The 27780-nt window shown below is 37.8% G+C and overlaps 1 protein-coding gene across 6 annotated transcripts in view; it reads left to right on the plus strand.

The window, feature by feature from the left end:
• Positions 1 to 467: 467 nt before the first annotated feature.
• The window catches only part of ZNF438 (zinc finger protein 438), a 52803-nt gene continuing 25490 nt past the window's right edge, over positions 468 to 27780 (plus strand). For 4 of the 6 annotated variants that reach the window (XM_017820242.1, XM_017820245.1, XM_017820239.1 and 1 more), the window contains exons 1-3: positions 468 to 922; positions 3058 to 3140; positions 3632 to 3689. The gene's annotated coding sequence lies outside the window, so the exon portion shown is untranslated. Of the gene's footprint in view, positions 923 to 3057; positions 3141 to 3631; positions 3690 to 4500; positions 4538 to 27780 lie in introns of all 6 variants that reach the window. The other 2 variants (XM_017820243.1, XM_017820240.1) reach the window with 1 other exon arrangement.

The following is a 27780-nucleotide window of genomic DNA, read 5'->3' on the forward strand; positions in this document are numbered from 1 at the left end:
GGCCAGGATGTCATTGGCCTTCTTGGCCACCTGGGCACACTGCTGGCTCATGTTCAGCTTCCTGTCAATCCAAACTCCCAGGTCCCTTTCTGCCTGGCTGCTCTCCAGCCACTCTGTCCCCCAGCCTGTGGCACTGCAGGGACTTGTTGTGGCCAAAGTGCACGACTCAGCACTCAGCCTTGTTGAACCTCATCCCGCTGGAATCAGCCCAACTCTCCAGCCTGTCCAGGTCCCTCTGCAGAGCCCTCCTGTCTTCCAGCTGATCAACACTCCCCCCCAGCTTGGTGTAATCTGCAAATTTGCTGATGATGGACTCAATCCCCTCATCTAAATCATCAGTAAAGATATTAAACAGGACTGGGCCCAACACTGATCCCTGGGGGACACCACTAGTGACCGGCCACCAACTGGATGCAGCCCCGTTCACCACCACTCTCTGGGCCCGGCCCTCCAGCCAGTTCCTAACCCAGCACAGAGTGCCCCTGTCCAAGCCATGAGCTGCCAGCTTTTTCAGGAGAATGCTGTGGGAGACGGTGTCAAAGGCTTTGCAGAAGTCCAGTGCTTTCAAGGCCCTTAGGTTCACTTTCCGGAACAATTCCTGTACTTCCCAGAGACTCCTTCTCTAACCTGCCCCCTGGAAACTCCCATCCCAGCGCCCCCAACCACAGCACGACAACGCTCAGTTTTGGAGTCGGTTGGCAGCGCGGGTGCCCCCGCACGAGCGGCCGGCTGGGAGGGGAAGGGAAGGGCTCCCTCAGCACAGCGGTATCCGTGGAAGCACCGCGGTACCTGAGCCCCGAGGCAGCAGCGCTCAAGGCCAAGCGCAGCACAGCCCCCGCCCGGCGGCCCCGCGCCTGCGCCCTCCCGCGGGGGTGACGCGGCGGCCGCGCCGCGGAGGCGGGACCGGGCACGAAGGCGCGGTGTAAGTTCCTTCCCCCCGCGGCGGAGGGGCCACGGCCCGGGCTGGGGGCGGGCGGCGCCGGGGCGCGGCTGCCCCCGCTCTGTGCCCCGCCCGGGGCCCCTGGGGCCGGGGAGCAGGAGGCGGCGGGGCAGAGGCTCCGGGCGGGGCGGGCGCCTTTCCTCCGGCGAGCACGAGGGGTCCGTCGTCCAGGAGGCCCTGCCCTCGCCCCGTCACGGCAGAGCGGGTCCGGCAGCTCAGCCGGGGCTCCGGGCGGCGGGAGGAGCTCGGCGGTGTCCCCCGGGCCGCCGAGATGCGTGCGGGGCCCGCCCAGTTCCCGTCCCCGGAGCGCGGCAGCGGCGGTGCGGGGCCTGCGGCGCTCGGACGGGGCGGCTGTGGGAGCTCAGGGCCAGCGCGGGCACACGAGCCCTGCCCCAGGGATGTCCCAGCCCTGCCCCGCGGGGGTGTCGAAGCCCAGCTTTCGGGGGTGTCAGAGCCCAACTTGGGGAATTGTTACAGCCCTGCCCTGGGGGTGTGTCACAGCACTGCCCTGGTAGTGCCAGCCCGGTTCTAGGGGCTGTCACCCCTGCGATAGGGTATGAATGCAGTTACCAGTTCTGATGTTACAATAAAGACCTGCAGAAGGGCTGTATATTACAGGTTCCTACAAGTCTCGAAAGTTACTTGTCCAGCTCACGTTTTTTTTTAGCGGTGGTCATAAAGCGCGTCATCTGTGAGGGGTGGCCGTAGCTTCCTCCAGGTTCTGTGGCAGCGTTTGGCTGCTGTGCAGCCCCAGCGTGAGTCAGAGCTGTGTGCCGAGCTCTCGACTCCGAGACCTGAGCGATGTTTCATAACCTTGCTGCTGCTTCCATAAAAGTACAAATACGATGTGCAGTCCTCTCAGGCTCCTCACGGTTTGGGAGGAACTGAGAGCCAAAGGGCTTTTGTCCTGTAGTTGCAGAAATGGATGCAGCAAATGAGTGTAGTGTTTGTGTGTAACTGGGGCTGAGGCCTGCCAGCTTATGAATCCATTAGAATTTTTTATATTGCTAATGACATAAGGAACATATCACAGGTTCCAAATGCTCTGATGTGTCTGGCATAGATAGCTTAAGGAGGGAAGCGCTTGAAAGCAGCATAAGAGAGTTTTGGAAAGACCATGGTAATGTCTGCAGTGTGGCAGATATGAAATAATATGTAAGATTGGGTTGTTTAAATTTCTTTTGCCCCGCAGTCATGCTTTATTAAAAGGTTTACCTAGTTCTACACCTGAATTAAAATTGACATGATACATCCTGTGCTCAATTCCTTTCTTCTTCTCCAAGTTAACTCTTATCTTGTTGAAACTTTTTAATGTGTACTGAAGTATCAGTCAACAGTCTAGCCCTTAAATGCTGTGTAGTTAAACTAATTAGTCTTGAATTTGCTTGTACGTATTTATTTGAACCTGTAATATACCATTAAAAGTGATCTTTCCTGTTATTCATTAATAAGAAGGAAAGAGGAGGATAACATAGGATAAGTGCACAGTTCCCTTGGATCACAGTAGTTTGTGTGCAGTTTTTTCTTCCCACAGAACTGTTCAGCAACCAAAATACTAAGCTGTTTTTTTGTTTTGTTTTGGGTTTATTTTTATAACCTTATCGTAGATAGTTATTTTTAGTACTAGTTTAAGTTAATCTTTTTAGAAGCTGTTTTTATACAAAGCAAAATATATGTATTTCGGGGATGAGTGCATATTTTTTTCTGCTTCAGTAGCAAGAAGAATTGGATTCTTTCCAACTTACAATTTGTCAAAAGTCAGAAAGGAAAAGGAAGGAAAAAAGCTTATGACAATTATATTATAAGTTTAAAATATTTTTTGTGATGATCTGATGTTGTTAGCATTTAATTAAAAATATTCTTGGGTACTGATAACTGGAGGGTCAGAAGAAAACCAGCACTATTGTAGGATTCAAGTGTTTTTAGCTTTTGTAATTAAAATGTTTTTCAAAGCAGTTCATGAAGGAAAACTGGTTTCCTATGTTTCCTACATCTCATCTGTGAAAATATCAGAATTAGCAATGACAGTGACAGCATATGGTGAGGTATTTCTGACTTTCTCACATGAAACCTTAGATACACGTAGTGACTGTCATACATATGTTTTTGATGTACAGGTTCAAGGATTATGTTGTATTAGATGGAAAAAAGTGTTCTTCATTGGTGACTTGAGCTGTTTCGAAGAATTGTATGTGCAGAGGTAATACATGATTTTTGGAAGTGGTTTAATGTTTTAAATGTCTATGAAACTGGTGATGGTTTTATGTATTTATTTGCACCTAATGAGGCGATGTTGTCAGGTCAAAGTGAAATGGCCAAATGTTGAATGTAGAGCTTTGATCTGAAGTTGACAGAAAATATTACTGCAGTTAGAATTATAGAAACTTAAGAGTTTTAAAAATACATGGTAAAATCAGAAATGTGCAAAATTTATTGGTTATTTTAGCAATGTTTATTCAAATATTTATTATTGCAATTTCTAATATGATATACTGTTAATATATGGTACACCTCAGAGGATTTGCTGTTTTGTTGAAAGTAAATATGTTTTAGTAGAATTCTTGTTTATATACCACTTTCTAAAACGTTTGTCTGTTTTATTTAATATGATTTTCTGTCCTTTGCTAAACACATTTTCTGAGATATTGGAACTTTCTGTTGTTGTTTTCATTTTTTATTTCCTTGAAATAGGAATTAAGATGGATGAAATGTTTCATTGGCTGTAGGAGCAGCAGGATGCATAACACGGGTATGTTGAAAGAATACAGTTAATATCCTTGCAGAGTATTTTAATTTTTGATCCTGTGTCTATCTGAACAAAAAGATGATTTTTGTCATTGTGCTTGAATTGCTGTTTGTTTGTTCATTTTAAATTCTTTAGCATCGTTGAGGATGTACTCCATTGGGTTTGTACTCCAATGAAACTTGTTTTCATAGTTTCCATATTAGTGGTTCAGCAGCAGGAAATGATGTTTTGATCCTCATCCTCATCTGCAGTGAAGTTAAGACATTGTCCTTATTTGCTTGGACCTAGTGCTTCATGTTGTCATTATAATTTGCTTACAGAGATCCAGAACATGCATTTATTTAAAAAGATTTTTTTTAAAACAAAATTTAAAACATGAACATATATTTTTACAAGGCTAACATTGGCAAATAAGAGAATAGTGATGCTCGAGTAATAGTTGAGCCCTTTCTCATGAAGTATATTTACATGTTCTTGTTATCAAAGTTGAATGAATTTCAGTCTTCTTCACAATGTAACCGTTAAAAATAATATATAATATAGATTTAAATATTTTTTTAATTTTGAAAATAAAAAGCTATGGGTTTTTTTATTTCGTTCTTTCTTTTGCTGGTGTAACAAAGAGATTCTTACTGTCAGCTTAAAATGGCATTTGAAGAATGCTGTTGTCTTTGTATTTGCTCTGTATTACTGTTGGTGTTGTCACCTTTCATGAAAACAAAGAACAGCTGGGTAGAAACCATGCTATTCTTCATGTGCTATTTTCTAATTAAATGTGTCTTTAACTTACTATATTATAGTGCAGTATTTGCAGGTATGGATTGGTCCTTTATAAGCTGATGAAACATAGTGTAAGTAATATTCAAGCATTACTTTTTTTAAAGGACTGATTTCATGGGTATTTATAGTGTAATTAAATGTTGTAGGAAATGCTATCATGGTTTGTGTAGCAATATGTTGTAATCTGATAATTCTTTCTAATTAATATCAAGAATGTAATCAAAACACCATAAACCTAACTGTGGTAGAACTGTACCGTGTATTGGACACGTATATGAAAGTGCATAAATTAAGGAGAGACTATCTTTGGTTTGCCACTTGAGTCTTTTACCATTTTAGGAAAAAATAATTTCCTCACCTAAACAGCAAACTATTCCCTTTATTGTTGGTTTTTCTTGTATCTTTTTGAAGGCCATGCAGTACTGAAAGCCTTGCCTGAAGGGAGGCTGGCTGGTGTCCTGATACCAGAGCAGGCTTAGTAGTGAGCAGTCAGTGTATCTTGAATTGTAGCATAAATGGAAAGGAGGGAATGTAATAAGTAGCTCAGTGCATCTTTCAGAATTGTAATGCCTTGTGGTCACTTTATTTGTGGTTAAGTTTTTGGGGGTTTTTGTGTGTTTTTTTTTTTTGTTTGTTTGTTTGTTTTTTGTTTTTTTACAGAATGCTGATTTTTTTTTTCATGGCATCATATAAAGATTATAGTGACTTTTAGAGGCTGATATAAGATATGAATTCATGTGTATGTGTTGTGTTGTTTGTCTGTGGCATAGCTCTTTAATGTTTTTCAGAAAATCTAAGCCCAAGATTGTTGGTTTAGAGAAAGTATCATGGTTAATGCCAAGAAGTCATGTGATGAGATGCTTTAAAGCAGCACTGTCTCAGCCTTGCTGAAGAGCCTCTGTCACAGCAAGTCACTGGGGAGGCGGGAGTGTTCTTTGGCTCACTTGGGTATTTGCCAGGAGGAGCAGGTGCAAAAGGGATGGAAAAAACAGCTTGGAAAATTTGTTTGATAGGTGAGGGAGTTGTGGGGGAAATAAACTACTTCTGTCAGACTTACTAGGAGAACTTTTGCTGTTTGGTTGAGTTTGGGTTGCGGATCAGTCAGAGCAATGTTTCCATACTCAGTCTCCCACGTGAAGCATTATGGTACCAGTAAATGAACATTGAAATGTCTGTAGGAAGTATTTAATGGTTTTATGTGACTCAAAAGCAGAAACCAAACAAAAAAACCGCTTAAGGGTGTGTTTTCTTACTTTTTGGTGCATTATTCAGCTGTTGTAAGGGACAATTGCAAGGGACTCTATCTGTTCTTCTAAGGATTTTTCCCTAGGGCCAACTCTCTGAAAATGTTGCATGGTGACAAATTACAGCTTAGACCGATGTAATTTCTGTTGTACTTGTGCTTCTTTGCCACTTTGCTTCTCTTATATATATGTTTATGGTTATTTTGGATGAACCAGAGAAAATAAGGATGTTCCTGTTACTCATTTTTGTAGTTTTGAGCACACTTCAGTCTTCTGTTGAATGATGTAGAACTTAATTTTGGTGGGTTTTTTGGCCATCCTTGACTGCTTGGCCTCCCCTAAGTGAGGCTATAGTCTGCCAATTGTTTGTGAGTGCATGTAATCTCAGATTTATATCAGTCTGCCCTTTCAAAGAAGTACACCAAAACATGAGCTTCTGGCGGTTCCTGCTCTTGCTCAGCTCAATAAAAGTAGAGCTGCTGGTGAAGAAATAAGGTAGATCCATGATTTCAGGAAGCAAGGCTGTAAAGTTGAAATATCCAGCATCAACTGCTAATTATATACACTGTCCTAAAGGTAAAACTATATGAACACCCAAGATACTGTAAGAGAATGACAAATGATCAGTCTGTGGAAACCTGTTGTGTATGTAAGCATGACCTGGGTATGATGAATCAAGAACTTAAGAAGTTACCGGCCTACTAGTAAAATGTCCTAAATTAATAATATGGATGTTCAGTGGGTTGTGTTGCTTTTGTCATCAACAGATTTTGAGGCTTTACTGAAGAAGGAACTTAAGTTGGTATTGGATTTAGAAAGAAGGAACTGTTCTGTATTACAGGACTCAAATGGAGACCACCCAAATGCCTTCAGCTGTTTGTTGTTATTTTCACAAGTAGTTTGTTCTTTTAGCAGAGTGTTTAAGAACAGAGAGTTGAATCAATCACCATACTATGTTCTTCCCTAAATAGCAATATTAAGTAAACTTTACAATACTGTTCAGCATCAAGAAAAAAAAGTCATAAACTTTAGATTCTCTCGTTTTTTTAACTTCCAGAGAAAAGTAACGATAGGCTGTAGTGATTTCAAATCTTTGAATGCACCACGTTCTTGGAAGCCTTTTTCTGTTTTTGCCTGGATATGTACCTTCTAAGGGCCAATCTGTTATATTTTGTGGTATTTCAGTAAGTTAATTCAGAGATGTTTATGTTTTCTGTAGTTCTGGTAGAGTAAGCAGGATGTAGAATGTTCTTGTCTTCCATATATTATGAGTTATCTTTTTTTTACAGTCTTAATTCTTTAAAGGGCAGGTCTGCTGTATTACTTTACAAACTCACTCTTGTGCCAGATGTATTTGGTGCCTCATTGAATGCCTAAAGCTGAAAAGTCCTGGTTAGTTACCTTTGCTTAGTGTGTGTTTATGTTCTCCTGTAAACCAGTGATTTTGTTTTTGGGAAGGTATCCTGATTGGTATATGACAATGATTTGCAGACCTTAATGGGTGAGATACAAGGAAGAAAAGCAAAGACTACCTGGCCCCAAATGATGTCTTGACAGGTTGCTTTTATAAAGAGAAATTGGGAAAAAAAATTGTTTACCCTTTGAAAGGCAGTGAATATGGAGAAGTATAACACAAATACACAGAATGATGAATGGTTTGAAAGAAGAAATTCAGAAGCTTTTGTTTTGTTGATTCATGCTATAAGAGTAAGGGGACATTCTGTGAAATTAGGGTGCAAACTGAGAAAGAAACTTGAGAAAGGATATATTTCTTAATAAATTGATAAGACAGTGAGCTCTGCAGTCTAGGGGTAATTTTAATTTAGGAAAATTGTAATAGAAATTGGATAAGCTAGAGTGCAAGAATATTTACACAGGCTCAGGTTACCTTTTCTCCTGAAGGAATATAATCCCCATCTTTTCTTAGTTGCAAGATTATTTCCATCATGATTTTTAATAAAGCTCATCTAAAAACTATGTATTGATGGTGGGAGTAAAGCAATTAAGTCTATCCCTAGTTTGTTTATGGGAGAAAAGGTTATGGTATCTCACTAATTTGTTTGCTCTCATTCCCCGAATTAGGTTATATCTAGATGAGATACCCACTAGGAGCTATGTCTAGTTCCCTTGGTGGTATCCACTGATTTACTTTATTTTTGTGGTAGATGGGGACATTGAAGAAGGGGTTTTGGGGATTAACATCAGGATCCTCGTTAACTTGGAAAGAACTTATGTAGGGCAGTTGCTTTTGTGACTTGCCACTAGTGAGACGCTGTTCTGTTCAGCTTTGATTTTTCTGTTGCCTGGGCTCATGCATTAAGTAGGTGTTCCTGCAGTAATTTAATCCAAGTCAGTACACAAGTTTGTTCTGTACCTAGAGTGATGGAATATTTAGGGAGGGTGAGATGAGCTAACGCTGGCCTTCTGTGTCACCCAGCCAACTCCCAGCAAGTATGTAAAAAGTCATAAAAATAGCAGTGGGGGTATCTTAATTAAATGAGCATGCTTGTCGCTCTGCCAGTCTTTTCTCTTGGCATGGTTCAGGTCCTAGAAACTGTTTGCTTTCAGTCTCTATCAAACTCAATTATAAAACTCTGTGATAAAAGCATCAAAAGCGGTGTTCAGCAGGAAAAGACTGCAGAATTGGCTTTTGCTCATTCCCACTGAAATGCCCTTTTCTCTCTGTATAATAGAGGCTGCAGTTTTTACTTTTGGTGTGTTTAGCAGCAGATTGACTTAAATTTGTTGTATTTGGCTCTAGAGCAGCAAAGAGCAGATGTCAGGGAGGTGCCGTGACATGAATAAAAAAGTTCAGAAAGCTTGTGGGAATTTGAGGGTGAGGGAGAAGTCTTCCTCCTATTTTTTCCATGCTAGAATCCATATTATAACATTTAGAGCTGGCATTCAGTTCAAAACTTGCTGTGCTGTAAGGGTTGCTGCATTGACGCAGACATTCTTTCCCACAGCTCAAATTATGGAAACAGAGTTTATTTATAAAATAAAATATGCCTGTGAAATTATAATTGATACCTTAATTATGGAGAACTTGCCTGAAAGATGGTAACTTAGCGATCTGTGGGACATTTTCCTGGCTTAGAATAGCCACGATTTACACTGAAACGTTTTCTCTGTATGAATCTTAGAAATGGAATTCCCCTGTCAGGGCAGACAGACTTCAGTAACTGAGAGGTACTCTGTCAGGGATGATAAGCCTAAAATAATGGTCAACTTTTAAACATTTAGGCTTGGCACATCTGAAAAGTAAGCTTTGCTGCTTGGGGATTGTCACTATTTGAAAAATATGCATTTAAAAGCCACCACTACATTATGCCAGTCTTTACATAAGCAGGTGGGTGCCAGATGTACGTGGGATCTTGGAAAGTTTGTTGCTTGGGATTATTTCTTTTCACTTCTGTAATGAGCAGAATGCTCCAAAAGTCAGTGGAGGCTTTTTTTAAAAAAAAGTCTTCTTTGCTTTGATTAAAGGGCCATTTCTGAAACACCTGGTGTAGTTTGTTAGTTAGTAGAATGATTACTTGTTTGTTTATCTTTCTCACATCTTTTTTTTTCATTCACCATCTACTTGCACTACGAGAGTATATATTGCCACAGTATAGTTTATAGAAACATAAATATGATGTAATTTGCATCATATTTACATTTATGTAATTTTGATTGCAGGTTGCTGTATTTGAAAATTGTGCCAGTTCTCTGTTGTCTTACATGTAGAAAGATGTACTTAATATTTTTTGGAGGAATTTCTTTTTCCTGTGATGAAAAGGTTTTACTTACAATAATTACAAGTACAATAATCTGCAGTAATAAATCTGCTTTTCCTTGAGAAGATTGTCATTAATCTTGTATTAGTGTTTTAGTAAACCATGTTGATTCCTTCTTTGGGTCTTGTATTTTAGTGGTGAATCTACACTTTTGTCTAACTCCAGTAGTAGCTTTTATCATTTTCTGGGGAGATGGGATTTGAAATAGAAGGAATATATGCTACTGTGCACTTCCTAAGAATGTAAAGTCTGGCTTTTTTTAAAAGAAGCAATTAGTATAATAGTGTGAATTGACAAAAGCATCATATGTGTAAGGTATGTAATGTACGTGCTCTGTTCTCCTCTTACAAAGTAGGAGTGGAGTGTGCTATTCAGATTTGAGAACAAATCTTCCATCTCTTGTGCTAATGAACAGTGTAAAGGCACTGCTGAAAGAAAACAGGACAAACTATCTTCCCTGTTGGCTGTAGCATGTTGAGTTCTTGGTTAGGTAGCTAATTTCAGTGACTTTGAAGTGACAGGACTGGATATAATTGTGGCCAGAGCTGCTCCCAAGAGGATTGAGTGAAACCTTTTTGATTTCCTAAATGTAAAGGAAGCCAGGTTTGATCAATAGTTGCTGGGAGGGTTATTCAAATGATGAGTTAGTCCAATCCAGTGCAGGATTTTCTACCTCTGACCAGTTTAGGGCATCTTCTTCTGCTTAAGGTGAGATGCTGGAACTGTGAGAGTTTGATGTGTTTGATTAGCATCATTTATGTTTTGTCATATACTTAATTTCTTGTAGGTATTTTTCACCTGGCTGTCAAATTAATTTGTTTACTGCGGTGTTGGAAAGGCTTCCTGACCACATAAAAAAGTACTAGAAAAATGGTTATGAATTTTGTAATTAAAGACTATATTCTAGATAATTTAAGTAATTTGTGAGATTTCTTTTACATGGTAAGGTTTTTCTTAAAAGAAGCTAACTGTAGAGTCCATTTAGGCTAGATAAAGGTAATACTAGTTTTATTTTTTTTGTCGTGATTTCATGCAAGTATTAAACCTCTATTTATGTACTAGCATGCTCTGAAGATATCTGTGTATTGTGAGGAGAGCTGGTGGAAGATATTATTAAGATATAATTGATCTAATGCACTAAGGTGTAATTGATCTAATGCACTGTAAAAGTTTTGAAACTTTTTTGAAGGTGTTTCTGCATCTAAAAATCTTAAAATACTTGGTATATAATATCAATGTTCCTTGGAAAGTAAAATTTCTTTTCAATTTTGAGACAAAAAACCCTTTTTCATGCTCAAGATTAAAGTAGAGCAAACTCTTATTTTTCTTTTTCAATTTTAAAATTTATCTACACTTAGAGAAACACAGATACCTTTGAAAGATTTAACCAAGCAGCTTTTGGGAAGCAGAAACACTCCTTAGACTAAGAATAATGCTAACTACATTGATGGAAACTCCTGACTATAGAATTGGTTTGTTCTGCATAAGTCTCTTCCTGTTCCAGGAAGCTATTCGTTTCAGAAAAAAGCAAAAAGATGAAGAACTACAAAATATTGATTACAAAAGTTGTGGAATAATGGGCTTTAATTGGACCACCAAAAATGCAAGCCAAGGAAACAGAATAATGTCTTGATGGTAGTATCTAGTAATTAGCAAAACATCTTTACCCTAGAAAACAAAAAGTAAAAAAATAAGTATAACGTGTGTAGTAGACTGTACCTACACACTATTGCAACTGTCCTGTTTAATCAGGGAATGGGACAGGCTAAGTATCCTGGGTGTTATTTAACCCTGGGGAATTTCGGTGATGGGAGATATAATAATCTTGGACAGTGTAAGCCTTTTTTTGTCTAAGTGGGATTATGTTTTAAAGTGTGTGCTGTTCAATAATGGAAACAATTTACTTGAATTGTCTCTTTATAACGTTTCATATGTGAAACACTAGAAAGACCATTTCCAAAATGTTTATTAATGATCGGAAGGTAATAGATAAACTTAAGTTATTTTTATAGGTTAGTACTGGTTGACAGAGAATAACTGTGCTTGCTTTCTTGGAGGATATTTACAAAGAAGAGTTTCAGGTTTTCTTTAGTGACCTCTCTCTCCAATACTTGCCTGTGATTCAGGCAAGTTACCTGATAATTCAGTCTTTGGCAATTATCTTTAGAAAGCTGCTCTGTATGGGGAAGGAGGAAATGTTTAATGTATATCCTTGCAGTGAGGAAGACACTGGGTGGGAACATTAACACACATGCTAAGTTGACTGACTATAGATGTCCCCAAAAGAGGAAGTTTTAAATTTCTGTTGAATTCTAGTCATATACAAATATCTGTACTTAGAAGCGTACTAATTTTCAAAGCTAGTATCTTTGGAATTTACTTTTTCATTATAAAAATGAAAAGGCTAGAATATGAAATTTTTTACTTTCAGTTTTTTAAAGTTATTATATTTCTTTCTGGAAATAAGGTGAATGCTAGTAACCTCTCAATTAAGAAACCTTACTCGTACTGGTATGCTAGAATCATAGAATATCCCGAGTTGAAAGGAACCCACAGGGATCATTGAGTTCAAATCCTACTAATTTTCACATGTAAAGTCTAAAGAGGTTTTGCAAAGAGCAGATGTGGTCAGGTGGAAAGCGTTGTTGATTTGCAAAGGAATCCTATGTTAGCTGTGCACACTGTTGTGAGCCACAGTGCTGCTTCAGGGTCCAGCAGATGAATCAGTTACTAATTCATGTATTGAATGGAATGCTCAGTTTCTGACATGTTACCTGCACTTGGGAGGTACAGGAAACACCTCCTGGTCACTGTTACCACCAATTCATCTGCATGGGCATAGTCCTTGTAGCCAACTCTTGGCTTCTAACGATCTCTTGGCTTCTAACAAACTTGTGTCAGTTCACCTTGCTGAAAAAAGGCTGTGGTTTTAAGCACATTAAACTGAAAAAGCCATAGCAGTATCACTGGAGTATTTATACTTTACATGTACTAGTCCTTTGAAGACAGAATATCTTGCAGCAATATTGAAATATTTCTCTAACCAATCAACAAACATTGTTATATGCTGTGGGTGGATTTGTATTGCATTTATAGCCATCAAAAATTTAGTGGCTTATCTACTGTTGTGGGGTTTTTTGGCTGACATCTTGTATGGATATTGTACTGCTGAATCTTTAATCTGCTGTGGAGACAGACAAATTTAGGAGAAGTGACTTTAATCTCTGAAGAACGTGTATTGACTGGGAGAGTTAGTTCAGTTTGTTTTTGCAAGTCACCAACCCTTAGAAGTGGGATTAAGTTTAGTGCAGGAGAAAATGGAACCTTCTCGTTGTCTCCAGAACAAGGTCATGGTGCATGTCTCTTTTCAGCCTCCATCTCAGTAAAATAATAGAAACTATAATTGCTTAGTTTCAGTTTTATCTCCTGAAGAATGGTAGTTAGTTACTTGTGCAGGCCATAATAAAAGCAATGCCTTTTTGGCCTTCTTGGTTGTTACTTCTTTACCACACCATAACTGCCCTGTTTGCATGCCCGTGCTTGAAATTGTCATGTCCTGATTCTGTATTTTTTTTTTTCCTCCCTCAATTTTATTTATTTAGAGATTCCAGTGAGCAGGTAGCTGAGTAGACTTCAGTCATGCAGGAGCTGGTTGTGCATGTGGCTTTAATGATGGCAAAGGCTCACACACCTTAGATGTGAAGGCAAGGAAAAGGAAACAAAACAGAATCCAACAGAAGAGTTGAGAAAAGGAAGACTTTGCTAGTAAAGGAAGGTAGAGGGGAACACCTGAGTGACAAGGTGAAAGAAAAGAAGCTAAAGCACTAGTATGGTCTACTGGTTTTGGCAATGCAATATGTGGTGATGCTGTTCTGATTTGTAATTTTAAGAACAACTAAAGAAGCATGGTGCTTAAATAAGATAATTTACTGATTTTTAATTGTAAAAGTATCTTTCTATCTCGTTTTTCGGTAGATCAGACATACACCAACTTTTTAGAGGAGCTTATTTTTGTTTAATGAGAGTATATTCATGGTATTTTTCATCAATAAATTAATAAAAACACTAGTGCTTGATTTCTTTATTGCTCATCTCTTGTCTTATTGGGGTTATGTACAGCATTATGTCTTGGTAGATATAAAGTAATGCAGTTTTCCTCAGTGAGGAGCTTAAAAAAAGTCTCATTTATTACTAAAATGGTTCCCAGTTGTGTGTGAAGAGCATGTGTATATGATCATTGTTCACTTTGCAAAATGACACTTGAAGGCTTTGGAACTAAATTGAAGTCCAGTCAGATTACTCAAATTCCTCCATGTCCCTAGAGAACAGAAATTGCTTCACCAACAAATACATAGGGTAGCTTGAGCCCATTCTGCTGAGCTATGGGGTTTATTTCAGAATTTGGGAGATTCATTTTCATGGAATAGGTAACTGAGAGAGTTAGCATTCTTGCTTGAATAATGCACTATATATTTTGGAAGGATGTTTCCCGTGACTAAATAAGAACAAGATGTTTGACCATCTTCTAGAGAGGAGTCTGTTTGGTCAGCATAAAGTTAAAAAGTCTGGAAGAGACAACTGACCATTCTTGTGTGGTGTTTGCAACTTTTTCATGTTTCTTTTGGGCTTTAATTATACTGCATATACATGGCAAGAAGAAAGACCAGGGGTTTTGTTCTTTTTGTGGAGGTGTAGCTTTATCACATCGTTGGGAATTTATAGCCTAGTAATATGTAGTGTTTTTTCCATTCCTGCGTTTTGCAATTGGTTTGTACAGCCTCATAGTTTAGCAGCTGAGAGCTCACTTTTTCGTGATTTTTTTTGGCATGAAAGGGTTACTGTTCACATTTCCTGTGTAATTCCTTCTGATCTTGCTGGGCTGTAATTACTTTCTTGATGTTAAACATTCCCAGGCTCCTATAACCTTCTAGCTTGCTTGCACTGGCCAAGTTTGTCCCAGGTGATCATGTGGGCGAACCTCCTGTTTTTAAGGATAAAAATCTCTCCTTCCTGTGTAAGATAGGCTATATACTCATTCCTTTGCTGTGCAATCCCAAGAGAAATCTTTTAAAAAATAATAATAAGGTAACACATCACTCTTTTAGAGTCAGATTTAGCAGCCAAAATAGATGACAAATCAAGTGTGTGGGTTTAGAATTTGCTGAATCTTGGTTGAATGACTATGAGTTCACATGAAAGATTATTTTTTCTTAATACATTTGGAAAATAGGTTAAGATATAAAAAAGACAGATTTTGACTGTAGCTTCTTACTTTTGACCATATAATTGGCAAATCTTTTTAAGCTTGTTTGAATGTGGAACTACTTAGCTGAGCCTTCAGGATTCTTTTTTCTTTTAAGTATCTAAAAAAAAAAAGAGAAAGACAGGATCTTACTCAAGTCTGTCTTTCCCACATAGTTTAATTATCCTGTATTTCTTCTGATTTGCAGTTTCGGGGTATAAACAGTAAACCCAAGGTATTATTTTGTTTTTAAATAGAAGTGACTGTATACTACTGAAAAATATTGACTTCAGAGGTGTGGGAACTGAAGTGTTCTGTTCTGCAAGGGCACTGAAAGGTCCTGTGTGTCACCACTCAGCTGCTCTTCAGCTTTCATGTGGAGGAGACACCTGTAAGAATGCGAGTGAAGTTTGTTTTCCATGACCTTTATGCCGTTTTCTCGCAGTGCCAAGAAAGATGCAATTTGTGGTGGCAGGGGTTTTTAGGGTGTGAGGAGTTGTAATGTGCTGATACGTTGACATTGGTGGGTGTATTTTTGGTACTGCCTATGTCAGAAGAAGTAGTTGGAGAGGTTCTGTGTACTGTTAATTCAAGAAGCAGCCCAAATTTTGATTTGGGCTTCATTCAAGAGCGATCTCATTATCCTTTTACAGATAATTGTTTTGGTCATAATCCTAGTCTTATTACCTTGTGCATTTAATTGACTGCTTTGTGAAATTCTCAGGCTGCAAGTAATTCTATTTTGTTCAGCTGTATTACTGAACTTGTGACACTGATACTCAGAAAAAGTCTTCCCAGTAACTCATTGACTGAAGTCTTGTGAATGCATAACTTTGAGCTCAGGAGGCTTATACACTTATACCTGGAAGAAAACAGATTGTAGGTAATAAACTGTAGCAGTTTGAGCCCTTTTCTTAGTTTAATTGTCATGCATACTGATGCCTGCGCTTTACTATATAAATAGAAGTTAGAGCAGTTGGTGTGGCTGTTGTTAACTGTGCTGCTATGCTAGTGAAGGATAGGAAGAATATATTTTAATGAAAATGTCTTTTTAATCTTTTCAGGAAGTATTCTCAATTTGATGGCTTAGTTATAATAGGAATGCAGTCAGAATGCTGCCCAGTTCTTAATTGCATACTCCATCATGTAATTGGGAACATGGCTGTCAGATATGCCTATTTTTGTTTTTGAACCCAGGTGTTCTTACTGGAATATTATTCAACACACAAAAGTCCAATCCTGGCATAAAGTACCGTGTGAAAAAAAAACATGAAGCACCAAGTGAGTATAACTGGACAGAAGAAGATACTGCTGATAATTTGAATAATCATTTTATTGTGGCCTGCATGTGATCTCCGAGTATCTGAGATTTTGTAGGAAACTTCATATGAAGAGAGTTTATCTGAGCACATCCACTTGGGTATGTGTTGAATGTATTGCAAGCATGATAGGCTTCCTGTGCAACAAATTGCAGCAGGGTGGTGCTTTCGTTAAAGCTTTTGTTTAAAACCACTTACTTTTGACTTTTTATTAATGAAACACTGATGAATTTAGACTTAGTTGAGAGGAAAACTGTATTGAAGCCTGTTTTCCATCTAATAGGATTTATAGATCATCTTGCCTTTTTCTTTATCTGATTAATTTTGCTTCTGCTCAAATGAAGACAGAGAAGAATTACATGTTATATTGTAATTAAAGGTAACCTGTTTTGAATTTACTTTGTAAAGTGCTTAGAATGTAACTGACCAGACTTTCCATTATAAATTTCACCTTTGCAGTGGGAAGTACTCTGAATGGTAATGAACTTTCTTTTGTGAAAAATCTGGTCTCAGGGTCTATGCAAATTACCTGTTGCTTTTTGTGTAGGAATCATGTTACAGGATGTAAGCTGGTTCTGTTGATCTTGTGTGTGTGCGGGTTGATCTTCCAATGGCTTAACTTAGAACTCTTTTGGACTTAGATGTCTCTATTATACTAAAGGCAAGGCGATGCATGTAGCTGTGAAGCAGGGAAGAATTGGACCTAACCTTAATGCAGAGAAAGAAACTGTTCACTTTTAACAAGCTGGTATAGAAATAAGGAATAATTTGAATTAGGTGAGCTTTTAAGCTTTCAGATAATGTAGTCAACCGTATTTTTATATTCGGAGTTGTACAAGTTCTCTTTTAGAGAAGATGTGTAAATTACTGTTGTGACAAAATGCACAAATATGTCTAGGTTTGATACTAATTAGTTCATTTCACTTATCTAAGGAAAGATTAAGTGCCTCAGTTTAAAACTGGCTATAAGAAGTAATATGTAAACAAATTTAACACACATCCGGTGTAATAGCACATTTTGTAGAACTACAGGCACTTTGTTCTTAAATGTGGTGGTTTCTCACTTTCAGTGTTCACTGGCTGTTTGGTCACAGAGTGCCTCTTGACTCGATTTTTAAGTACAGTTTTTATCTCCATGAACTCATGGCTTTTTTGAGTTACTTGAACTGTATATAGCAGAGTCTTAAGTACTGCTAAAATGTTGATTAGCACTCTGATAGAATTATGTTGTTTACCACTGACGCACAAAAAGAGTCACAGAATCACAGAATATCCTGAGTTGGAAGGGACACACAAGGATCATTGAAGTCCAAATAGTGGCCCTGCACAGGGCAACCCCAAGAATCACACCATGAGCCTGAGAGCATTGTCCAAACACTTCTTGAGCTCTGTCAGGCTTGGTGCTGTGACCCCTTCCCCAGGGAGCCTGTTCCAGTGCCCAACCACCCTCTGGGTGAAGAACCTTTTTCTGATATCCAACCTAAGCCTCCCCTGGCACAGCTTCAGGCCATTCCCTCGGGTCCTGTCACTGATGACCACATAGAAGAGATCAGTGCCTTCCCTCCGCTTCCCCTTGTGAGGAAGCTCTAGATTTCAGTGAGGTCTCCCTTTGGTCTTCTCCAGGCTGAAAAGAGAAATAGAACAGTTCAGACTGTATAGTTGCTACTTGAGACAAAAATTCCTCTTCTACTACACTGCCCACTCAGAATTTCTTGGTCTGAGCCGTTCTTGTAAGGATAAATAATAGGTATTCTGGGTAAAACTACCATCTTTTGTTTAAAAACCGAAATGGGCATGATTTCTGTAGCTTAAAATTAGATAATCGTCAACTGACAAAAGTAACTGTGTGTTAAAGGCTTGGCACTGGAACCAGTAATTTCAGATTAGGTGAGAATCCCTACCACTTTAATAAGTTAGTTAGTGAGCTGTTGTCTTGGACCTGGTGATCTGCACAAACTCATTTGAGTTCTGAATCATACCCATTGAGAAAAAGAATTTTGTTGTTTTTTTCTGAAATAACTGAAACTGGTGTATGTGTTTGTATTAATAAGTGGATTTCAGGAGGCATTGTTTTGTTGTAGAATAAGAAACACGATGATTGGGGTACTGGGGTGATAATTTTCCCAAGTACACCTAATGCTTAACAGTTCTATTTTTTTGTTTCTAGATGGTTAACATATTTTTGAAAGTGTCTCTTTTCAAAGTTCACTAAGCATGCATCCAGCTTGTATTTATTCACTGGACTTTTACTAAATAAAATAGACGGTGATTTTTTTAAGGGAGAAAAACTGAACACCCCTGCTCTCTGCAGTTTATTGGTGTTTACAGTAGTGCAAGCAAGGTCCGAGGTGTCTGTTGCTTCTGATCATTTAAAGAAAGCATGCATCTTCAGTGATGGGAATAGCTTGTTTGCAGTCTTACTGGCTAGTTAAAACGTTTTCTGTGATCCACAGATAAATACAGGAACAAAAGATACCGATAGCCTTTGCTAATGTTGAATTTCACTGCCCAGTTTACCACATTCAGAGACTACTATTCAACAAATGAAGAAAAGATTAAATGTAGCAATAGAGGCATTGGCATTTTTTTTCTGTGCCAAGAGAAAATGAAGTATCATGACATTTTTAACATTTGAGATGCAGTATCCCTCAGAATTTTTGGAAGTTCTGTCTATATTTTTAGGGCTCTTTAACTGTATGGTTTTAGATGAACAGTCGTGAAAGCAGAGAACCTTATAAGGTATTTAACAGTTTGAAACATGTTAGGAAACAGAATACGCTGTATCCTTATTATACCTGTGTTTCTGCTGTATGAGAAGAGTTCTATTCTCGTCATCTGATCTGATGCCTGAAGCAGTTCTATGCTGTCTATGTGATCTGTTAAGTGTATATATGTTGCCTAAATTTGTTACTTATTGGAGGTTTCTTTTAAAAATCCTGTCTGAAACTTTGCATTGCAAAACCTTAAAGCTTAATTCTTCCATCTGTATAAAATGAATTTGGTTTCCAGTCTGTGGATTTTCATGACCTTTAAATGCTATAGGTGTTGCAGCTATTGCAGTGGGCAGCTTTGCAAATACTTTCAAATTGTATATGTATGTAACCAGAAATATTGAAAAAATGAGTTACCTATTTATCTTTAAAGATAACTGGCATCAATGGAAAAGCTTTTTTTTTTTTTCTCAGATTAATCAAAGGACTGGGGGTTGGAAGGGAACTGTGTCATCACCATTTCATGTTTCTTTTTTAAGGTTAATTCAGTTCTGACTTGTATCATGGTCATTGACATTTACATGCTATAGGTCATGAGGCCTGCATGCAGCAAGTGAATTCACACAGATCAGAAATACCTTAGAAGGAAAGTGCAGAATGTCTTTGGCAGTTATCACCATTATGTTTTCTCTCCACTCCTCTCTGCCAGTGCTCTATAAAAAAGTGGTAGAGCTGGATGAATGAATGTTTGATACAAAAGATGATGCGGGTTGTTGGCATGCACCCAGCACACATCTCAAAACGGCAAAGTTTACAGCACAGATCTTATGTTATTTCACTATTAGTGAAAGGTGAATGGACTTTACAGAGAGAAAGTGAATATGGTAGAAATAATATGAAGGGTTTTCTGCTTTACTGCAAGGGAAGGATTGATTTTTATTTTTACAGAAATGCATTTGGTAATGTTCTTTCCATATTAAAAGTCTTATCTAAATCTTTCAGGGTACTGTGTTCTTTGTCCAGGCTTATGTATTTCTGCTATTTAGCACTAGTTTTTGAGATAAAGCAAAATGATAAATTTAAAAAGCCCAAATCACAGCTGTGTAATGAAAATGATAGCAGACTCAAATAACTTATATGTTAAAACATGTTTAATGAGTGTTTACTAGAGGACCTCTGTGAAAACTAGCTTCTCATCAAAACTGTATAGACTTTTCTGTGGTCTTGTACATTAAACATTCTGTACTGCCTCCTTGAACAGTTCTTACCATTCAGAAGACGAGTATTACTGTGCCAGGGTTTTTTATCTGAAAAAAATATATTAGAGGCTTTTTGTAAATGTAATTCAGATCCTAGAAACATGAGTAGTTTCTTAAAGCTCCTTTTGTATTCAATAAAGGAAAATTATGGGAATTCAGCCTGTTGCAGGTATTGGAAGCTTGTGCCGATAAATCAATTGGCCACTGATCAATTTCTGAAGCTTCTAAGATACTTCTTTATATATATATACACACAAATATATACACACACATATGTATATATATATACACGTATGTATACATATACATACGTACTTACGTACATGACAGTTTTCTATCAAATAAAAGCCACATTATTCTGCTGAGTTCTGTACAGGTTTTTCTTTCTGATGCCTGTAGAATAAATAGTGCAGATGTGTTAGGAACTGTGAGCTAACTTCTTGTGTTGAGAGCCAAGAACAAGTTCTGCATGCATGTATCTCCTACTTTAATCTTTAAAAGAAGAGCAAACTTAAAAAGCAAAGAGCATAAGAATGTGACTAACTTGATAACTGCTTGCTCATTTAGTTACTCCCAGAGCAATTCTTCTCTTAGGAAACATGATTTGTTTGGTTAAAACAAGGTAAGAAGGGGAGTGAAGTTAGCAATACAGTTTTAAAGAATGAGGAGCTGATGATGGCAAGCACTATATGGCTTGGAGACAGGTGGTTAAGGAGGTAAAGTTATTAATAAAAATCTGTGGGCAGTAGAGTACAATGGAGCTCTTTAAATATAGAGGGTGTTCTTGAAGGATACAAAAGCTCAGTAATGATAGAAGTCCAATAACAGGCAAGGATGATAAATTTCTGCTGTGCAGAAAAAGGCATAAATATTCAATAAATATTATGTTCTGTATTCAGAAAGAGGCTGGATGATGCTTTTATATCTCACCACCTCCATCATTAGTGATGGGAAAAATGTATTATCACTGTACCAGCACCTATTAATGTTAAATGTTTTTAAATCTGCTGCACTGACACCTACAGATACTAAAAAAGAAAAAAAGCTTAGAAGCCATATGAATTATTCATTTTGAGTTTTAACAAATCGTGGAACAGTGGAGAAATTCTGGAAGGCTGGAGGAGAAGGGGAACTAATGTGCCCAAATTTAGAATGTATAATATGTGCACCTTGAAAAGTCCAGTAGTATTACGCCACCAGTGAAGATTTAAAGGAGAGTTGCATAATTAATGCTGATCAGGATGGGCAAACCAGACCCTACCTTGTACAGCTGCATGGGGTTACTCCTTTCTGTGAACCGAGATTAGACTGACTGGCCTGTAGTTTCCCAAATTCTCTTTCTTGCCTTTCTTGAGGATGGGTGTGCTATGTGCCAGTTTCCAGTCTTTGGTAATCTCCCTTGATGCCATGACTTTAAAAAGTTTATAGAGTGTATCCTTGTAGTGACACTGACCAGCTCTCTGAGCCGTCAGGGATACATCCTTCTGATCCTATGGATTTGTATAACTGCATCTTTATCTACTGTTGGTAATATTATATTTTATGATTCTATTTTAGTACCTCAACCTTTTCCATGGCTTCTTTCCCCTTCTTTGCTAAGCATTTGGCCCACTTTTTCCTTAGCCTTTCTTTTGTTGCCAGTGTACTTGCAGAACTCTTGTCACCTTTCCCGTCCCTTGTTATTTACAACTCCAGGTGACCTTTGCCTTTCTTATTTCTCTCTGTGCATGCTTGAGCAGTGTCTTAAATAATTAAAATTCTGCTGAAATCTAGAGACACTGAACACGACTAGCAAAGTTTGGATTTGGCCCTAGTGTGGGACATAGTGCCCCTATTCAAAAAATAGATGTTTGGTTATTTCATTACCCTAAGTGAGCAGCACTTTAACATTAGGATTTGAAGGCTTGACGTGACTCAAGCAGTGTAGGTGTCCCACAGCATGGTTTTTATGGGCAATTAATGAAAAGGTGTGTCAAACCTAAAAAACTTAGTTGCTCTAAAAGCTTGGTCATGCTTAATTGTTTTTCTCTTGAAGTACTAATTCAGTTTGGTCTTGCTTAGTTTGAGATTTAACTGCATGCATTAGGAATACAAATATCCGTAGGAACAGAAGACAAAGCTGGAGGCCCATAGAGAAAGAAGAATGTTCCCAGGGTTAGCATAGTCTGCACACCACAGCTGGTTGCTGGACAGTGTCCAGGAATAATTTTGACATGTTTATTTCACATTTTTTCTCTGTGAACATGTTTTGAGGACACTTCATTAAATATGTCTGATAGTCTTTGAAGCTCTGTGCCTTTAACGTTTTTCAAACAACAAACAGGGTGATGGATACAAAAATGAAAATTATACTGGCAAGGACTATTTGCACAATGAGGACAACATAAGCTAAGTGAGTGAAGGCAATGGACTAGGACAGATTAGACTTTGATTTATTCCTTTTTTGTATGTTTAACTGTGTGAAGGTTTTTGTAATAAGTATGTATGTTTCATCAGTAACATTGTGCTGCAAGACAGTAATAAATCCCTGTAAAAAGGAATCATTTAAGTAAATCATAGAATATGAACATACACTTTATCTTGTAAATGTCCTGCATATTGCATGGTGAACGGTGTACCAGTTTGAACAACTGCTGATATTTTGTGTGCTTCTTGATGGTAATCCATCGTCACCAAAACTAGATAAGCCTATGGAATACTTTTGCCTACTAAATTTTACTGTTAGTATTAAAAAATGTGTTTATATCAGATTGACTAGAAAATATACTCTGTTATGTCCTGATTGTTCTTACAATAAGCGATATATTGGTCACTTTCACTGACCAGTTGCTTTGTCTGTTGGGTCAGACCTCCAGGAGCTCCCAACCGGGGAATTGGGGCATTCCATGCAGGAGAATCCATTGAAGTGGTGACAGTCCTTTCCCAGAAAATGAGAGGGATATGACGGAGCAAAGAATGCCGACCAACAGCTGAACTTCTTTGCCGGGGTCTGTATGAAATAGTCTGGACACAGACTGGACACAGCAGCAGCAGGGAGGGCAGATGCTGCCTCTGCTGGGTGTGCTCAGCGCACAATTGGGCTGTCACTTCTCTTGCTGCAGCTCTCACAAGGGCTCTACAGCTGTGTAGTTCACTTCTTCAGCTGTGGGAGTTGAACTGCCCTTAGTTGTGCAAGATAATTTTGACTGTGTCAGTTGTGTGTCGGGAATTCTTTCTATCTACAAGTATAAAATTTATGCAGTATTCTTTAACACCTAAGGCACCTACTATGAGAGAACTTATATAAAATGTGACCTTTTAATTTTTGTGCTAAATTTGGAACTCTGAGTTTTATGAGGGTGCTTCAGTGAGATTATGTTCTAATTTGTAAACTTACTCTTCGATGATTCTTCCAGTGCAGAATAGTTTATTAGATGCTTAGGAGGCAGTAAAGGTGGAAGTCAATATAAGATTGACTTCGATATAACATTGAAGTTGCTTAAGCCAGTCATTAGATTTTTATGGGTTTTTTAGGTGTGACCTGTTAAATACATATTCCTTTCTAGTGAGTACGATCATGTTTGGGAAACATAGGATATAATTTGTAGTTGGGCAATGTTTTTAATGTTCAACATCATTAAAAAAATCCAACTATTTACTTCTATGGTTTTAAAAGCGTATGTGTTCTTGAAGTGTACTGGGCACTAAACTATCCAGAAAAAAGATATCCTTAGCTGTGAAACAGTCTGGGCTAGCAGCATTAGAGGCAAAGTTTCCAGGCAGAATCCATGCAGCCCCAAACCAGTCAGAGCAGTTCTTAGTACAACATCTGATCAGTTACCTGGTATATTTTTTACTACAGGGATCTCTGCGAGGACCAGCTGTGCCTCACAACGGTTGCACATGCTCAAATGAATTCTACTTCTTCATTTAGAGGTTATTTTGAGTTCAAATGCAGAAAATAGACTTTTTCCTTCAATATAAGTAACTAAATATTTCAGTGTATAATTCACATTAAGAGCTTTTTTTGGTAGAGAGAAGTTAGGCCTTAGAATTTAGTATGCTTTGAATACTTAGGCATGTGGCAGTGTTTGGAGTTTTTTGGCACCAATACCATTCTTCTGTTCTTTGTTTCTTTAACTTCTGTCTTTGAAGCTTGTGTGTGTGTGTGTTACAGATGAGTCCTTTTGAGGGGAACTTTTAAGAGAAAGTTGTTACTTGGTAGGCAATTTGGATTTTAACATCTTGGAAATACATACTATGTTGGCCTAGCTCATGTATTGCTTCATCGAGCATAGTCATAGTGATAGTAAGATTGTTTTATTTTTTTAAAATTTTTATTTTTCAGTTCTTGAATGCTTGTTTTCTTGGATCTGGAGGCCTATAGAGAAAAGTACATTGAATAAGATACACTGAAGTTACAAAATAGACACTGCATTTTATAAATTATGGAGGATATTTGCACAAACTTTATAAATGTCACAGTGTATCTTTCTTGATGACCTTTTAAGAAACTCTATAATGAAAATTCTAATAGAAACAGCTGTAGATGATGCTCACTTTACTTACTTGGTACCATGGCAAAATTTGGCACTATGCTCAAGTTTGCAGGTATAAAATCATAAATAATTCCATTATTTTAGTCAGAACTGCAAAAACAATTCACCTTGCAAAGCTTGGAGTGGTTTTTTTGCTTTTTGTCAGCTGTTGATTACCTTTCTTCCAAGTAGAACATTAATGACATACCCAGACTATATGAAAATGATGAAACCCTGTACAAAATCCTTCCTGAATGGCACAGGAAGTTTTATCAGAGGGATTCAGGTTAGAGTCTAATAACCTGAAATATTTTAGTCAAAATAGAAGAAGAGATTGATTGTTTGTTGTTTAGTCTTTCCAGAATTTAAGGGCCAGGTGTGATTCTGTAAAGAATTCAGTGCCATGTTTCAAACTTAAATCAGTCAAATTGTACAGGTGTCTTAATCATTAAATTATTAATGACTGTGTTATCTAACACATTCAAATACATTTTGAGTACATGTGATTAAGTTCTGAGGTATCAAGTATCTCCAAAATGTGTTAGGACTACCAAATTAAGAAAACAAAACTTGCTGTCCTTTCAGCGTTGCAGTCCTGACTGGTTATTTCTGTAGTCTAAATTACTAATTAACGGAATCCTAAGATTTTCACTGGAAGTTGCTGTTACACTACATGTAATAGCTTATTCCTCAAATGTCAAAATTGAGGAAGATGAAAAAACCCAAGTAATATACAAGTAATGTGTTTTGGGTTTTTTTTGTCTTTCCTTTAGTCATCTTTAGTTATTTGGTTGGTGCCTTTGTACATTAACCTCATCCTACTCTTTGAAATAACCTGTTTTTCTGTAGTGTAAGAACAGGTAAATAAAAGGTATATATGGCAATTTATTACAAAATGTCTTTGTTCTCTGCAAGTCTTTGAAATCCTCTTTAATCCTTCAGCATAACATGAAACATGGGGGGTTTAGCTAATCTGAAGGATTAGCTAATCTGTAGGAGCGTTGCAACAGGGATCAGAGCAATCTGTCCTATATATGTAGACCTAGTTTTTCTGTGATTTTCAGGCTATCCTGAAAATATAATCACATATAATTTGATTTCTGAAAGGCAATTGTTAAGGTTTTCAAGACCCATCTGGACAAAGCTGTAAGCCCAGCGTTGACCCTGTTTTGGGCAGGGAAGTTGGACAGGATGACCTTGGGCGGTCCCTGCCAACCTGAGTGATTGTGTGAGTAGCTGTGTACACAATTGTAGATGTTTGTCTACTTCTATGAAGTTTTATTTTAACTCCGCTGAAATTGCTGTTTAGTATTTGTGATATTGTTTATCTGAATGATATCCGTTTGTCTTCTGAAAGAAAGCTAATGTACTGCAGCAGATACATAGTGGAAGATAGATTATGTAGTCTGTTCTTATTAGACTAAAGCAGTAATTAATTATGAACAAAAGTCAACAAGTCTCCCAATTTAATCAGGCATTGCAAACTGAAAACCATAATGGTGTACTGCAATTCCACTAAAATGACATAACATATTCCTTACAGAAGTGTAAGGTACATAGATTGTGTCTTGTGAAACTGCATTGTTGAGAATCCCGGCAGAGCTTCAAACCAATTTGGACCCAAGCAATGAATTAATGCTTGATTAAGGACCAGGACAGCGTGGCAGGGGGAGGAACAGGAGTAGAAGGAATTGCACAGTTTGAATTTTAAAGTAAATTCTAGATTAGTCATTACCAAATAAGAATGCTAGACGTTTTTGTTTCTAGGGTTTTTTTTAAAAAACACTAAGTTAATTTGAAATTGTAAGAACTATGGACAGCATAGATTTCTTGCAGTATGTAATAAAAATGAAATTAGTTTGTGTTTTCCAGAACTATTGTTTCTAGCTGCCCTCAGAATCAAGAACAAAATGTAGCAATTTATATTGATTCATCATTTCACAGTTACTTTCACAACAGTAATATGCAAGACTATATTTTAAATCAGAAGCTTTGACCTTTTAATGCAGAGTAATGGCAAAGATGTCTAATACAGATGTGGAACTTATGCAGGTCTCCAGTTTGTGACATTTAAAGCACCACTACTGAGAAGATATTTACTAAGGAAAACATAAAATGATAATATTTCCTTTTAAATTGGAAATTTGGAAAAAATAATGGTATTTTTTGGCATTCACTGCATTGTCTTATATTAGGCATAATAGTGGTTGTGCTGTTCCTTGCTCTTTTTTAGTTTTTCAGAAAGAAGTTGTTTTCTTAAGTGGAAAATAGTTGGAGTTATTTATAGTTGTAAAAACTGTTCAACTGCAATTTGTTTAATACACATACATTTCATAGAATGAAGAATCAATATTGCTCCTTCTTTAGCCTTCTCTTCTCCCAGCATCCTTTTGAGAAATTTCACTCCTATACATTTTTTCACAGGTCCTTGAATTTGCTCTCTTGGAGATATAGTTGTAAAATAGGAATTACTGAGACTGTATACTGGGTTGGATGCAATAGTAGAAAATGTGTGGAAAAGCCTCATTTCTTGCAGTGTATGTGCTAGTTTTTATTCATACAATTGAAAAACCTTAGAAGTTGATTTTGAAAGACTAATCTCAAGGAAAGCAATCATTTTTCATTTGCTTGCTATTTTAAGCTGAACATTGAAGTTGCCCTACGTTGTTTCATAAATAAGCTTTTATTCTCAGCAACATGTTACCGAAAGTAGCATAGAACCTGTCGTGTAGGCACAGTTCCACTCTGACAGATGGGCATGGGGTAGGCATGCCAGCCAACCCTTCCCCACTTCACCCAACAGAGTATGAAGGGAAGCATTTTTGTCCAGGATTGCCACTGTGGCATTCAGTCCATGCAAGGCTTGAACTTCAGGAAATGCACTCGGACTGGTCCATCTCACAGGATGACCAAAAGTTTAAAAATAGCCCGAGTTTTAGGGTCTGCTGGGTTTGTGCTGTTCTGTTTCTTTTTGTGGTTCTGCTGAAGTCATCTAATGGGCTCAGCCAAAAGAATTCTGCCATGGACACACGTTTCCCCCTGGTTAATTATCTAAGTATGGAATCATAAGCACTCTATAATTTCACTTGTAAGAAAGCCATTCTTTGTGACTACATCCATATCTTTTTGGGTGTAGAACAGGAAGACAAGGATCTACTGATACAGGATGAAATCCTGGTGTAAAAATACAATGTAAAATAGAAAAGTTTGAATAAATCAGACATTTGAGACTGAAGATGAGGA

This window comes from Lepidothrix coronata, unplaced genomic scaffold (genome assembly GCF_001604755.1).
Source record: "Lepidothrix coronata isolate B3197 unplaced genomic scaffold, Lepidothrix_coronata-1.0 Scaffold80, whole genome shotgun sequence".
Taxonomy (NCBI): Eukaryota; Metazoa; Chordata; class Aves; order Passeriformes; family Pipridae; genus Lepidothrix; species Lepidothrix coronata.